Source organism: Rhinolophus sinicus, chromosome 3, assembly GCF_057876585.1.
Source record: "Rhinolophus sinicus isolate RSI-liver-muscle chromosome 3, RSI-T2T, whole genome shotgun sequence".
Taxonomy (NCBI): domain Eukaryota; kingdom Metazoa; phylum Chordata; class Mammalia; order Chiroptera; family Rhinolophidae; genus Rhinolophus; species Rhinolophus sinicus.
Window position 1 is genome coordinate 143,609,380 of NC_142503.1, and position 12,785 is coordinate 143,622,164.

Sequence of the window (12,785 nt, forward strand, 5' to 3'; positions counted from 1 at the left end):
TTCCAAAAGAAAACATTTGCAGATTAGAAATCAGAAACAATTCATGTGCATTCTCTCATTCATTCAATTTCACTCATTCATTCTTTGATTCATTCATGGAAGGCATGAGTATTCTCTCAGAGACAACCCTTGCCCACAATCATGGAGAACAAAATTAGGCTGAAATGGCTATTGACCTAACATAGACTTTACAGCCTTGCAACCAGTCATTATAAGCTAAAACAAAAGTCTCCACACTCCAAATAATGCATGGGCAGAGAAACGGCAACCCTGCTTTAGAGCTCTTATTAATTAGTAGCCTAGGATATCAAGATGGGAAGGGGTAAATAGGAAGTTGGGACATGAAAGGTAAGGCCAAAGATGACGGAGTGATCTCATCTATTTGTCTGAAGTATTATGAGGTCTCAGAATATTTGCCTCATCCTATGTAAACACCCAAACACCTTGTAAAGCCAACGATTTTTAAATTACTCTCCATTTTGCTTACTTCCAAACTCCATTTGCTCTATTATTATCTCTCTGTTCACAATGAGCTCCAGGCCTTGTGCTCTCATCCAAGTCTTTTTCTTCATCAATTCACAAGTCCTAAGTTCTATAAATCCTTAATTTTCCATTTCTCAAAAAAATTTTGCTTGACCTCTCGGTCTGATTTAAATGCTTTTCTCCCCTCATTGCACCTTGTGCATATGTCTATCCCAGTATTATCACCCTGCACTGGAGTCCCTCATTTACTCCCTCATTTATATGATCAGATTTGTCCCAATAGACTGTAAACTCCAGGAGTGCAGAAATCTTGTTTCGTGGGCCTTTGTGCACATCCTAATAAGTACTTGCTGAAAGAAGGAAGGAAGGGAGGGATGGAGGAAGGGATGAAGGAAAGACAGGCTAAAACAAAGTTTTGGCTTAAAATTACACCATTCATTCTTTCATTCATTCAATAAATTTTTATCAAGTGCCTACTATGTCTCAAACTTCACTCTGGTAGCTGAAGAGAAAACAACGTAGCTGAGGGGGGTGGGGTCCAGGAGTAATCCCTGTCCTCATGAAGTTTAATAACGTGGAGGGCCAGCTACATCATAAATAAGTTACACAGTGTGTCGGATGAAAGAAGTGGCATGGAGAAGTATAAAGCTGAGAAGATGGACAAGGGGACTTGGAAGAGGGGTTTGTTGTGAAAAACAAACTACCATGTTTCCCATTCAATGTCTCACCATCAATCTTTATTACTTTTATTTCCCTTCTTGTAAAGAATTCATGCTTTCCTTCTTCAGCATCCCTTCCAATGGCAGTTCTTTTAAAGCTCATAATTCTCAAGTCATTTTTTTAACCTCAGCCTTTTTTTCTGATGCCCAACATCAATTGGGCTATAAATCTGTCACATGCTACTACTAGTTTAGGCCTCTCCGAGTTATAACCCATGTGGTCCAGCCAAGATACAGAGATTCTCAAAAATGCTTTCATCATAGCCCAGCTGGAATCTCTTAATTCATTATTTTCAGGTCTAGCCAGTACCTCCTCTGAGCACTTCCTGTGCAGGAATAACTAGGTCACAATTGTGTTCTCAAGATTTGAACCCCGAATTATAATTCTCCTGTGATAAAGGAATCTGTATACAAATTTATGTGAACCAAGGTCTTTCCTTTCTCAAGCAACTAATATTTTCTCCTGTGTCACTTGAGTCAGAAACTCAGTTCTTGAGATAAAAAAAGTGTTTTAGGTTTATGAACCACTGATTAATTCCAAGGAAATATTCAAACATTTACCACCACACTTTCCTGGCCCACTTAAATTAATCTTTATTTTTTCCCCATTTTATCCATTGTAATACATTCTGGCATTTTCACAATAAGAATGCAATCAGGAAACAGACGAACTAGAATCTTAAATAAACAGAGCCTGTTCTTTCTTGAATTAAGTGGTCTAAAGAATGCTCAATGCCCCCCCTCTTTCCCTAGAGATTAGTCACCAACTTGTGATTACTCAACAGTGTCATTTTTACTTTTATATTTCATGTGTTTATGACTCTCCATAATGCATGAATTAATTAATGAAAGTTAGGAAGTGTGTTGCGAATACAGCATGATCACCTTGTTTGCAACCCCTTCCCATAGGGTTCAAGGTGGCATACGTCAATAAGATTAGTATATTTATGACATGTATTTTGTTGTAAAAGCAGTCTGCAGTTGGCACCAAATGACTGATTGTGCAGCTTAACAATTCAATTCAAAAATAAATTAAACTATTATTACATATTTGTTACTAAAATAATAGTGCTCTTTATACCAACAAACAATCTTGGAACACTCTGTCTACAAAAAAATCTTGAAGGTTAAAATGTGTATTTTGGGCCAGGAATGGGGTTGGGGAATCGAAAGTGATTCTGTATTTGAGAAAGTGAGTCAAGTATTTGAGGGGAAAAAAATTTTTTAAATTAAACCTCAGGTTGGCAAATGGTTCAAATTCATTTTCAGCTCATTCATTAAAAGAGAAAAAGAAGGAAGAAAATTAAAATCTCCAAGGTAAGGAGCACAGGGTTATCTATCTCCACATGTATGCTCAAAAAGTATGTTCACAGGGTAATCACTGAAAGTTATGGATAAGATGATACTTTTGCTGGTAATGTTGCTTGTGTGGAAATACTTCGAATTGGATGCACTAGAAGTGTTTGCGGTTTGACATACCCGCAGTTAATGTTCCATTCCTAGACCTGTGCTCTCCAAAGTGCATCCTGTGATTTATTTGTAAGTAAACCATGTCAGCTGCAAAAATGGACCTCCAACTTGTGAAAGCTTGTCGATACTTTCAGTGACGATGTACCCGGAAGGCACGCAGGGCAAACGCAAAGTGAGGACCAGAGATTTCACTGACAAGTCCTGTTGGATGTGATGATAAATGTCTGAATGTAGTAATGACAGCAGGGAATGGATAATTTCCTGGCAAAAATCCATCCTTAAAAAATTCCATATTAATTGAATTTAGGAATAATTCCACACATTAAGCAAAATATGCTTCCTGCTAGGTCTGTTGCTTAATTTGAATGATGGCCCCTCTTCTATTTTTATATTGTGGTTTCAACACACAGTTGAACATATAGTTCTATCACCTCAAAAAAGCAGGGAAGGAAAAGAGTTGGTATTTTCATTTCTTCATATTCTATAAAGTCTCAGCTTCAGAGAAGCTAGCTCTCTGAAAGCTGTGGATGTCTGGAAGAGCTCAGGACTCTGAAGAACAATGAGGAGAACACTTTTGGCAATCCCCTGCCTTAGATGTGAGCTCTTTGACGTAATCTATACATCTTATTTCAGTCCATATCAATCTAGAGAAGCACGATGAAAGATAAGAGCACTCTGTGCTCTATCAGTTCACCAACTGCGAAGGGGAGAAAAAAACGAGTAAGTTATAAATCAGGCTCTTAAGGGTTCCTACGTCCTAGGAAGTGCGCCTACTCAGTCAACACCTATTCCATATTTAATCAGACACGTGCACACTGAGACTCTCAATCCACCCAAAGTGTCCTAAGTGGGATAGGGTACATATCTTTTTTTTAGCAACCATTAGAACTAAGAGAGTTATCATTAGTACTAACTTCCCAAAGTCAAAAAATGAGCCCCTTAAATAATTTATTTATTCTAAAATCAGTGAGTCCTATATTAAGACCCATGTTATTCTAGTACAAGGTGGAATTAATTCATGAAAGATAATGGGGAAAAGAGCCCAAATAATCAGAGTCCAAGGATAAATTTGTGATGGATAAAAGAACAAGTTCTTCCTTGTTTCTCAAGACAGCAATTGGCCTGCCCTGAAATTTCTTTGAAATACTTTGGATGAGCATACTTGCTATGATAGCATAATCTCATGCTAGCATTTTATACTTATGTAATGAAGAGGAAATTTGTGAAATATGTTTAATATTGTGTAATTAGAGTTTGAAGAAGAAATATGCATCAGTGGATAGCTACAAAATGTAAATTTTGAAATTGAAGAGATAGATTATGACATTTCTGTTTCTTTCCTTCTCCTTTTTTTTTTTGTTGTTACTGACGTTAAAAAAGAAAGCCTGAAACATCCACCCTTCTTGTTATTTCTCAATCCAACATCTTATTTTAATTTTCTTTTTCTTCCTCTCCAGTTTTCTCCTTGCTTTCCAGCCAACAGATCCTCATACCTACCCATTCCGTGACGCTATCAGAGAAGAAAATACTGCCGGTATGCACACACCATGGCTAAAAGAAAACAAAGAGTCTTTTGGACCATTAGTTCCTGAAAAGCTAACAAACGTGACATTGGTATTTCTTGAGGCAATTGAAAAGCATCTGTTAAAAGTCTGCAGTCTCCTAGCACTATGACACATGAAATATATCTCCTGTCCTTTGGAGATCCATCAATCCACCAGTCTCTTTCTCTCTCAGCCTTTTCTTGGAAATTCCACATTATATCCCCTCTCACATGAGCTTTTCGGGGTTTCTGAGATGCTTCACAGAGCATTATACTCTACCCCAACTACACTTCATAAACTGGCTCCTCTATGGGCCTTGGCCACAGACTGCTCAGCATGTGGAAGACAGAGAGCCCTAGAGTAAAGAGATAGCATTGGGGTTTTTTTTGAGCAACCATGGTGAGGCATGGGAAAAAAGAAACAAAATCTACTTAGACCATTCCAATGATACTAGACTACGCCAAAAGCCTCACACTCAAATTTGAATTTCTTTGGAAAGCCAGATCTCCTTGTGACCAAATGTTTCTCAGGGGAAGAAAATTGATAGCATATTAATCGATGTCACTTCAGGCTACCCAAAGCAATCCATTTTAATTCTTTTCATTCTTATCCCCCTATTTTCAGCCACAGATAATTTACAGTTACTATTTTGTAGTTAAACTAAAGCCAATTACATATCATTTCATAATCAAGTATTGTGGGTCAGAGGGGTAAGAAACTACCCACTGAAACAGTGACTAGAACTGCATGTACAGTGTGGCAGATAAGAATCAAACACCAACTCCAACTCAGCTTGAGCTTGCTGTCATTAAGCAACTGAGGCAGATTTAGCTCTAAATATTGTTACAGCATTGCACCAGCAAATCATGTGGTCCACTCTGAACCCAGTCCTGTTGCTAAAAGTCATAGGCTGCAGCCATTGTTAGATCCATTCTTTTATGCAACAAATGTTTATCTAATATGCGTCAGGCACTGTTCTAGGCACTATGACAAAACAGGCAAAAATCCTTGTTCTCATAGAGCTCATGATCTAGACTATTTTCCTACTCTAAATTGCTAGCATTTTTGTAAGAGTAAAACTACAAATCTCCTGAGATGTGCATCCAGAAAACAAACTGATCACAAGAGAAAACCAAATCTCAGCCCTGCCTTGAATATGCACTCCAGTAACTTGCTCTGACTTCACACTTAGAGAAATTACACCAGAAGGGTGTCCTGGGCAGAGTGACATGGCAGCAGTACATCCATTCAGACATCCAGATTCTCGGTGCCTGTGTGTTCTCAGGCTCCACAGGACAACATTCTCTTCCTATGCTAGTCACAGCTCAATTTCAGCTAAGCTCCCACATCCATCAGTATATTCATCACAACCTGGGCAAAAGTGTTTTCATCACACAACATCCACTTATAATTAAAGACAAGCTCTCCCCAAACAAATTCAATCAAAAAGATTTGCCCAGTCACCTAAAGTTTTGAATTTTAAAACTTGGTCTAGAGACTGATGACACAGAAAATAGAAATAGCCAAGTGTTAGCAGCCCAACTGAGATTCAAAAGGGTGTGTGAGGTGGAGAAGAAAGAACAAAATTAGAACTAAAATAAAAAAGATAACTATAGCTAAAAGTAATGCTAGAGATGATCGCTGTCTAAAAGCCAAGAAGATATCTGTTAGAGAATATGGATGCACCACAGTCTGGCCTCAGTTAGAAAACATCAATCTCATTCTTAGATACCTGCCTTAGAAGAGACACAGAGGGTCCTTTCAAGCTCAGTTTCCTTAGCTATAAAATATGATATTCTCCCAAGATTCCAAGGACCAACTGAGACAGTGTGTATGTCTATAAAGTACAGCATAGATGGAAGGGATCACATAACTTTGGCGTCTCTGAGGTATTAACACTTCACAAAATTCATTTGGCTGTATTTGAAACTGTTCATGGTTTTAAAAGGTCAAGGGGAAAGCTATCCATTCAAAGTAGAGATGGTAGGTCACTCCTTTCAAGAGTTACAAGAAATTCAAGAAATAGACTGTGCCTAAAAACTATCTATTCCGCTTTTTTTTTTTTTTTCCAGTTTTTGCGGCGTGAGGCAACATGAGCAGCAAAGTGTCCCGTGACACCCGCTAGGAGGCAATGCAGGAAGTTCTGCACTGAAACCAGCACATGCGCAGCAGGGATTTAGGGACAGTGGAGCTGCAGATCAGCTTGAAGATCTATGACCCTCAGTAGGATAAACGCTTCTCAGGCACCGGCAGGCTTAAAGCCACACCCCGCCCCGAGTTCTCCGTATGTGTTTTGGGGACCAGCAATACTGTGACGAGGCCCAGGCTGTGGATGTCCCCCACATGGACATTGAGGCGCTGAAGAAACTCAACAAAAATCAGAAACTGGTCAAAAAGCTAGGCAAGAAGTATGATGTCTTTTTGGCTTCAGAGTCTCTGATCAAGCAGATCCCACCGTCCTGGGCCCAGGCCTGAATAAGACCTGTGAGTTCCCTTCCTTGAGGACTCACAATGAGAACATGGTGGCCAAAATCGATGAAGTGAAATCCACCATCAAGTTCCAGATGAAGAAGATACCCTGTCTGGCAGTGGCTGCTGGCCACGTGAAGACGGAAATGATGAGCTCGTGTACAACATCCAGTTAGCCCTCAATTTCCTGGTATCATTGCTCAAAAAGAACTGGCAGAACGTCTGGGATTTATATATCAAGAGCACTATGGGAAAGCCCCAGTGCCAGTACTAAGGCAGAGCTTAATAAACCATAGTGCTACCATTAAAACAAACAAACAACAACAAAAAACTATCCCTTTATTCATTCATCTAGTCAACAAATACTAAGCTACTAGGTGCTCAACACTGCAGATAAAATGGGGAGCGAGACAGATACAGTCCCTTCCATTATATACACAAAAGTACTAAAAAAACAAGCAAAAAAAAAAACCACTAACTTGTCATTCTTCTATAAAGCCGCAGGTCATGCAGCATGATTTTATGTGTTGTGCACAGTGGGCCTCCAATAATATTTGCTGTTTAGTTTTCAAGATATATTAGACACAGTAAAAATATATGCTCCAAAGCCCACAAAACCACATGCTATTATAAAAAAATGACATGACCAGACACTATGTTGCTAGGTGGCTTTTGTTATTGTTCACATAAACCATTACAAATGTATCCAGTGACTGAGGTGGTGGCCATGACTTGTCCAAATAGTAAATGATTTATTGATACCAGAATTGCTATTATGACATCCAAAGGCATTCCCTGGGGACAAGTCTGCATGCGTCCACTCAAAAGCATGCATTATCTCAAAATGCTTAATGCCTGAATAAACTATTTTTATGATGTACTTGTTTTATGTATTTTAAGGGCATCTAAGTTCCAATGTAGTCACTTTCCTGGAGAAAACCTAGGGGTCAGAGTCTCTATACTACCACATGGATTAGAGGAAAAGCAATACAAGTAACAAAAGATCCCTCTGGTTTTGAAGGGCATTGGAAACCTACAAGAAGACCTGCCCCACCTTAACTGGGTCAGTATTTGGGGGCTCTCTACAACAGATTCTCATGGACAACCTGAGCCATCGGGCTTCTGATGTGGTGTGAAAAAATCTACAGTGCTCTTAGTGTACCCACTATGGGTGTCCCGGCACCACTGCATTTGTTGTGATTTCCTGCATGCAGTGCTCCCCTGCATGCTGGTCCCCGACCACTGCTCTTGTCTCATGTCCCGTCACTCTCCCTCACTGTCTGAACTCTGTCCATAACATCTTCCTTTCGTTCCTTCAAATACTTGGACAATGTTAGGACCTTTACACATATTCTTCCTTCTACCTAGGAAACTTTCCCTCACTCTTCACATGGCCGTTGACATCTCATCCTTCAGAGAAATCCCTTGACCATGGGTCCACACGCGTTATTATTCTCTGCCCTCATACCCTCTATTTTCCTTTATGGCCTTCACCACATTGGTATTACGTGTCTCTATGTTTTCTTATTTAATTTCTGCTTCCCCTACTAGAATATAACTCCAGAAGGTAGGGGTAAGTGTGTTTTTTCACGTACTATTATACATCTCCAGTCATTAGCACAGTGCCTGGGAAATAATGGGTGCATGATGGATAAACTCACATTTCTTTTTCTTAGAGCAATTTCTTTTCAGCTTATTATCATACCTTTTTATGGGTACATTTAATAAAACTGAACTCTAATGAGTGCGGTTTGAAATTGGTGGGTTTAAAATACCCTAACATTTTGGATAGTCTAGCTTTAGTCCTCTGGGACTAGCACCTTTAGTCCTTCTTATAAAGGTTGCTTAAAGACTGGTATGTGGATTCTATAAGTAAGGCATCTCCCCATACACCCCTATACTGCTATGCCATATTTATGGACTCAAGTTCTCATACCAACCTAGGAAGTGAATATGTACTCTATACAAATATTCACGTAATTTTGCTGATGGATAAGTGTCTATTATCTCCCAATGATTTCAGAATGCCATGTTTCTAAAATAGCTGAGTACTTTTACCTTTCACTGCTGCCCTTTTCTGACAGTTCTGTATCTCTGTATAGGGCAGTATAAGTAAAAACAAACCTTCGGTTAGTTGTTGTGACAACAAATGGTTTTCAGGGCTACCGTCACTCACCCCTTTATTCTATTTGTACCATTGGAGTTTTAGCCTTTGTTACAATTGCGCCAATCGGGTATGGATTAAAGAAAAGTATGTGGTTAATATGATATCCAAATAAGAATGTGAGGCTTCATCTGAATAGCAGATCCAAAAAACTATGTCGTTCCAGTAAAAAAACAAGAGCTCTAAATGGAAAACTTAGTCACAATGTGGCCTCTAAGTTTGGTGATAGTTGAAAGTTTCATGATACTGTTTATAAAACAACACTTTCAACCAAGATTACTCTCCCTTTCATGAGAATGAGAATGTTAAAAGCAAATATTTATTAAACATGTATTGTCTATGTGCCAGGCCCCATACTAAGTACTTTGTGTATTATCTCATTCAGTCTTCTCAACAATCTCACTAAATAGGTGACTTTATTATCCCCATTGCACAGATTAGGAAATGAGGCTCAGAGACACACGGTAACTTTCTACAGCCCCACAGCCAACAAATGGCAGGATTTTCTTCAGAGTCTTAAGTTCTTAACCAGTTTTCTAGGAATGGCCATACCTTCTAATTAGGCATTTTCATTAAAACATTAAAACTATGGTCATGTGATATTAACGAGTTGGGATGAGGACTCCTTTGGTATAAAAGTTAGTCTTGGAAATAATTACCCTATCATTTCCTCCCATTCATAAAAAATAAAGAATAACAACCCAGGAGTCATGAGAACAGGGGAGCCCCGTGCCCATTTCAGGTTGACTCAGTAAAGGGCTACAATGGCTTTTCAGAAGTGTTGCCTTTTGTTTGGTTTTATGATAGCTGTTCAGCTTGGCAGTGTGAAGAAAGAAATGAAGCCTAAACGAGATCTCAAAAGAAGTAGCTCTCATTCCAAATTATGCTATTAAAAAAAAAAAAATCAGAGAATTTTCTATGGTGTTTTAGGGTTGTTTTCCTCAAAGAGGGCAATTCAAACTTCTATTACACACTGCTTTGCAAAGCAAGTTTCATGTCATTAAGATGCATATATGCCTCTGCTTTTTATTTTTCCCCTAGTACAGTTCAGAAAGTTCCAAAATATCCCCAACTTTGCAAGTGATGCTTACAAGTCATTACACAACGAATGAATCAGAATTTACTTCTGGAGGGCCATGGCTTTGTCTTTGTCTTTTAAAGTTCACCAGTTTTAATTTAAAGAACATATCACTGGAATCGCTAACAAAATATGAGGTTTTTCATTGGGACTTTAGGAAAGAAATGATCCCTAAGAGCTCATGCATATTTATAAAAAAAAAAAAAAAATCAATTTGGGTAAAATTTGCCCCCAAACCTGCAAGCTTTCTTTTGGCCTGGTTGAGTGTCCTACATCAGTGAAGGTCAACAATGCCTCCTACGAGAAGGCAAGCAAGAGGATAAAGGCTCTCCAGGGACAAAGAGAGAAATGGGCCTATTTTGTGAATTGCACCGTTAGAAAAATCTTTATTTCCTGAGGAAATAAATGTCCCCATCTACTGTTGACTTATAAAGCTCTTCTGAAACAGTTCAGAGACAAGGGATTGCTGCTGAAGGAATATGAAAGGAAAGTTGGAGAACATATCCTTTCATGTGTTCCACAGAATTCACTTCCCACACATTTCAATTATCAGTATCTATACTCATATTTCCATATGAAATGTAGATGTATTCGTGGGTACTGTTGTTCAAAGTACCTTTTTAGAAAATGTTGTATTAAACAAATATGTTTAACATTTAAACACATATCTCATCAACTTCAAGACCACAACTTCAAGATTGCAAGTTAAATAAAGCATATCAACAAAGATTGCATAAATACCTACTCTCTTCACAGCACTGGGCTTTGTATGCAATGACACAGAAGTATCAGACAGTTTTTGTTCTTTGGTCTATGGGAAGCACAAAGCCTGGCTGGAAGACTATATATAAATCAGTATTTTATTAGCCCCTAAACTAGAACTTGACTAGCCAAGTTCATAATTCCCAGATCATGGGGTCTGCTGGCCAAATTTACTTTGTAGAGAAAATACTGAAAACGTATATTCATATATATTTACAAATATATTCATATTTGTGTACATACATATATTTATATTTTTAAATTAATAGGTCATTTGTGCCTCATTTGATGAAGAAAATATTTTTAAGAAAACTTAAAATATTGCAACTTCCTTATAAGGCTTCCTAAAAGCCATGAAAGAGGATTCTAGATATTTTTATGTGGATATAAATATTTCAATACAAGAATCAAAAAATGTATATGGAAAAAATATTTTTTGACAGGGTGAATATGCTCATTCCTTACCTCTTAGTAAACATCATTAAAAACCATCATCCCCAAAGACAAGAACTGGGGCACTCAATTATTTTAAAATGTAATTAAATACAAGAATTCATTAGAGAAATAAAAATACTAAAATGGCTGATGTAATCCTTAAAGTAAATGACAAAGAGCAAATGTTTAATGCATGCACTGACCATCAAATAGAAATGTGGATTCGGTCCAGGGGGCCAGAGGTGGTGATGTCAGCAGAGTTGCGTGGAAATTAATGGGATTTTGTGGTGAAGCTCCCTATGGTCTGGAAGGGATTGAGGAAGAAATAAGCCTGAAACCTGACCTTGAAAGAGAGGAAATCAACCAATCTAGATAAGGAAGCTCTAGCACCAACTATATCTGATACTCCTAGTTCTAGTAACTAGTGCCCCCAATCAGGTGGCATTCATGCCAACCACATTAAGCCATTGAGAACCAGGAATTTATCACTATTTAATGGGGTAGTCCAGCTTGCCTAAGTGATAGCTCAGAATATTTGAGAACAAAACCTCAGGGAGTATGTGTTTCATACTGCACTAATTTATGGTCAAATACATCCTCTTAGGAACACTAAAGGTAAGTTACTACGTGAAGATCTTCCTCCAAATCCTGTATACATTTAGGCAAATATTCATCTTCAGATGAGGCTCATATATGGATTTAAAATATCTATCTAGAGTATGAAGATGTTATCATAGAGATGCCAAATGACTTTCAAAATTACTGTTAAAATAATCAGAATCTGAGTCTTTAGCATAAGAGTGTTAAAGGTGTGAAGGGGGAGGTTAAAATTAATGGATTTGGAAGTGCTGGATTAAACTAAGTAAAAACAGTCACCTTCCTGCAGGACTCCCAAGAGCTAATATGCTAATACCCCCAGTGCCTCTCCAAGAAAGGGACATGTACAGAGTTTCCAAAATGCTATTGACCATGGAAACTTCCTTTCATGGAATCCCCATAGGACTAATGTTCTGCAGAAAGTACTTTGGCACATCATCTGGACCACAAAGCCCCATATATTTGTTCAGTATACATTCATAAACCAAAAACAGCACAGACTCTCTAGAGGCCACAACTACTAGGGAACATAAATACTAAGCATTCTCAGGGACTCTAAATTGAGCATGTAAAATTGGTAAGGGTCTCCAGAATGCTATCCCTCGGATTAAGCTAAAACTGTTTCAGAAATAGACCAGTCTACCCACTAATATATATACACAAAGGAGAATTTTTTAAATCCCTAAACCCTGTCTCATATAGATATTGTGCAGAACCATGGTTCAGCAGAATTGAAGGGTACCACAGAGAGATTTGAAATATACCCTCCCTTCTTTGGAGTGAAGCAAGCTGACTTCATGCTTCCTCCTCTTTCCCATAGGAGGTCTCTGACACTGAGAATGCTGGCATAGCACGGACTTCCTGAGGGTGGCTGTGTTCTCCCTTTTCCGCTGGCCAGTTCTAGCCTCTGTACTCTTTCCCCTTCACCTGTAGTACTTTCCCTCATCTCCTCTGCCTAGCTACATCTTTGCCCGGTTTGGATAATTATTTCAAAAATGCATTTCCATCTTTCCAAAAATAATTTTAAGGGCCTGATGACAAGAACCATATACTTCTTTCTGATT

General features: G+C 38.4%; 1 protein-coding gene and 1 pseudogene across 2 annotated transcripts in view; one reads left to right on the forward strand and one right to left on the reverse strand.

The window, feature by feature from the left end:
• The window catches only part of FBN1 (fibrillin 1), a 233,149-nt gene that overhangs the window by 163,312 nt on the left and 57,052 nt on the right, over nt 1-12,785 (reverse strand). The gene's annotated exons all lie outside the window — the stretch shown is intronic.
• Nucleotides 6,309-6,959, forward strand: LOC109446841 (large ribosomal subunit protein uL1 pseudogene; annotated as a pseudogene).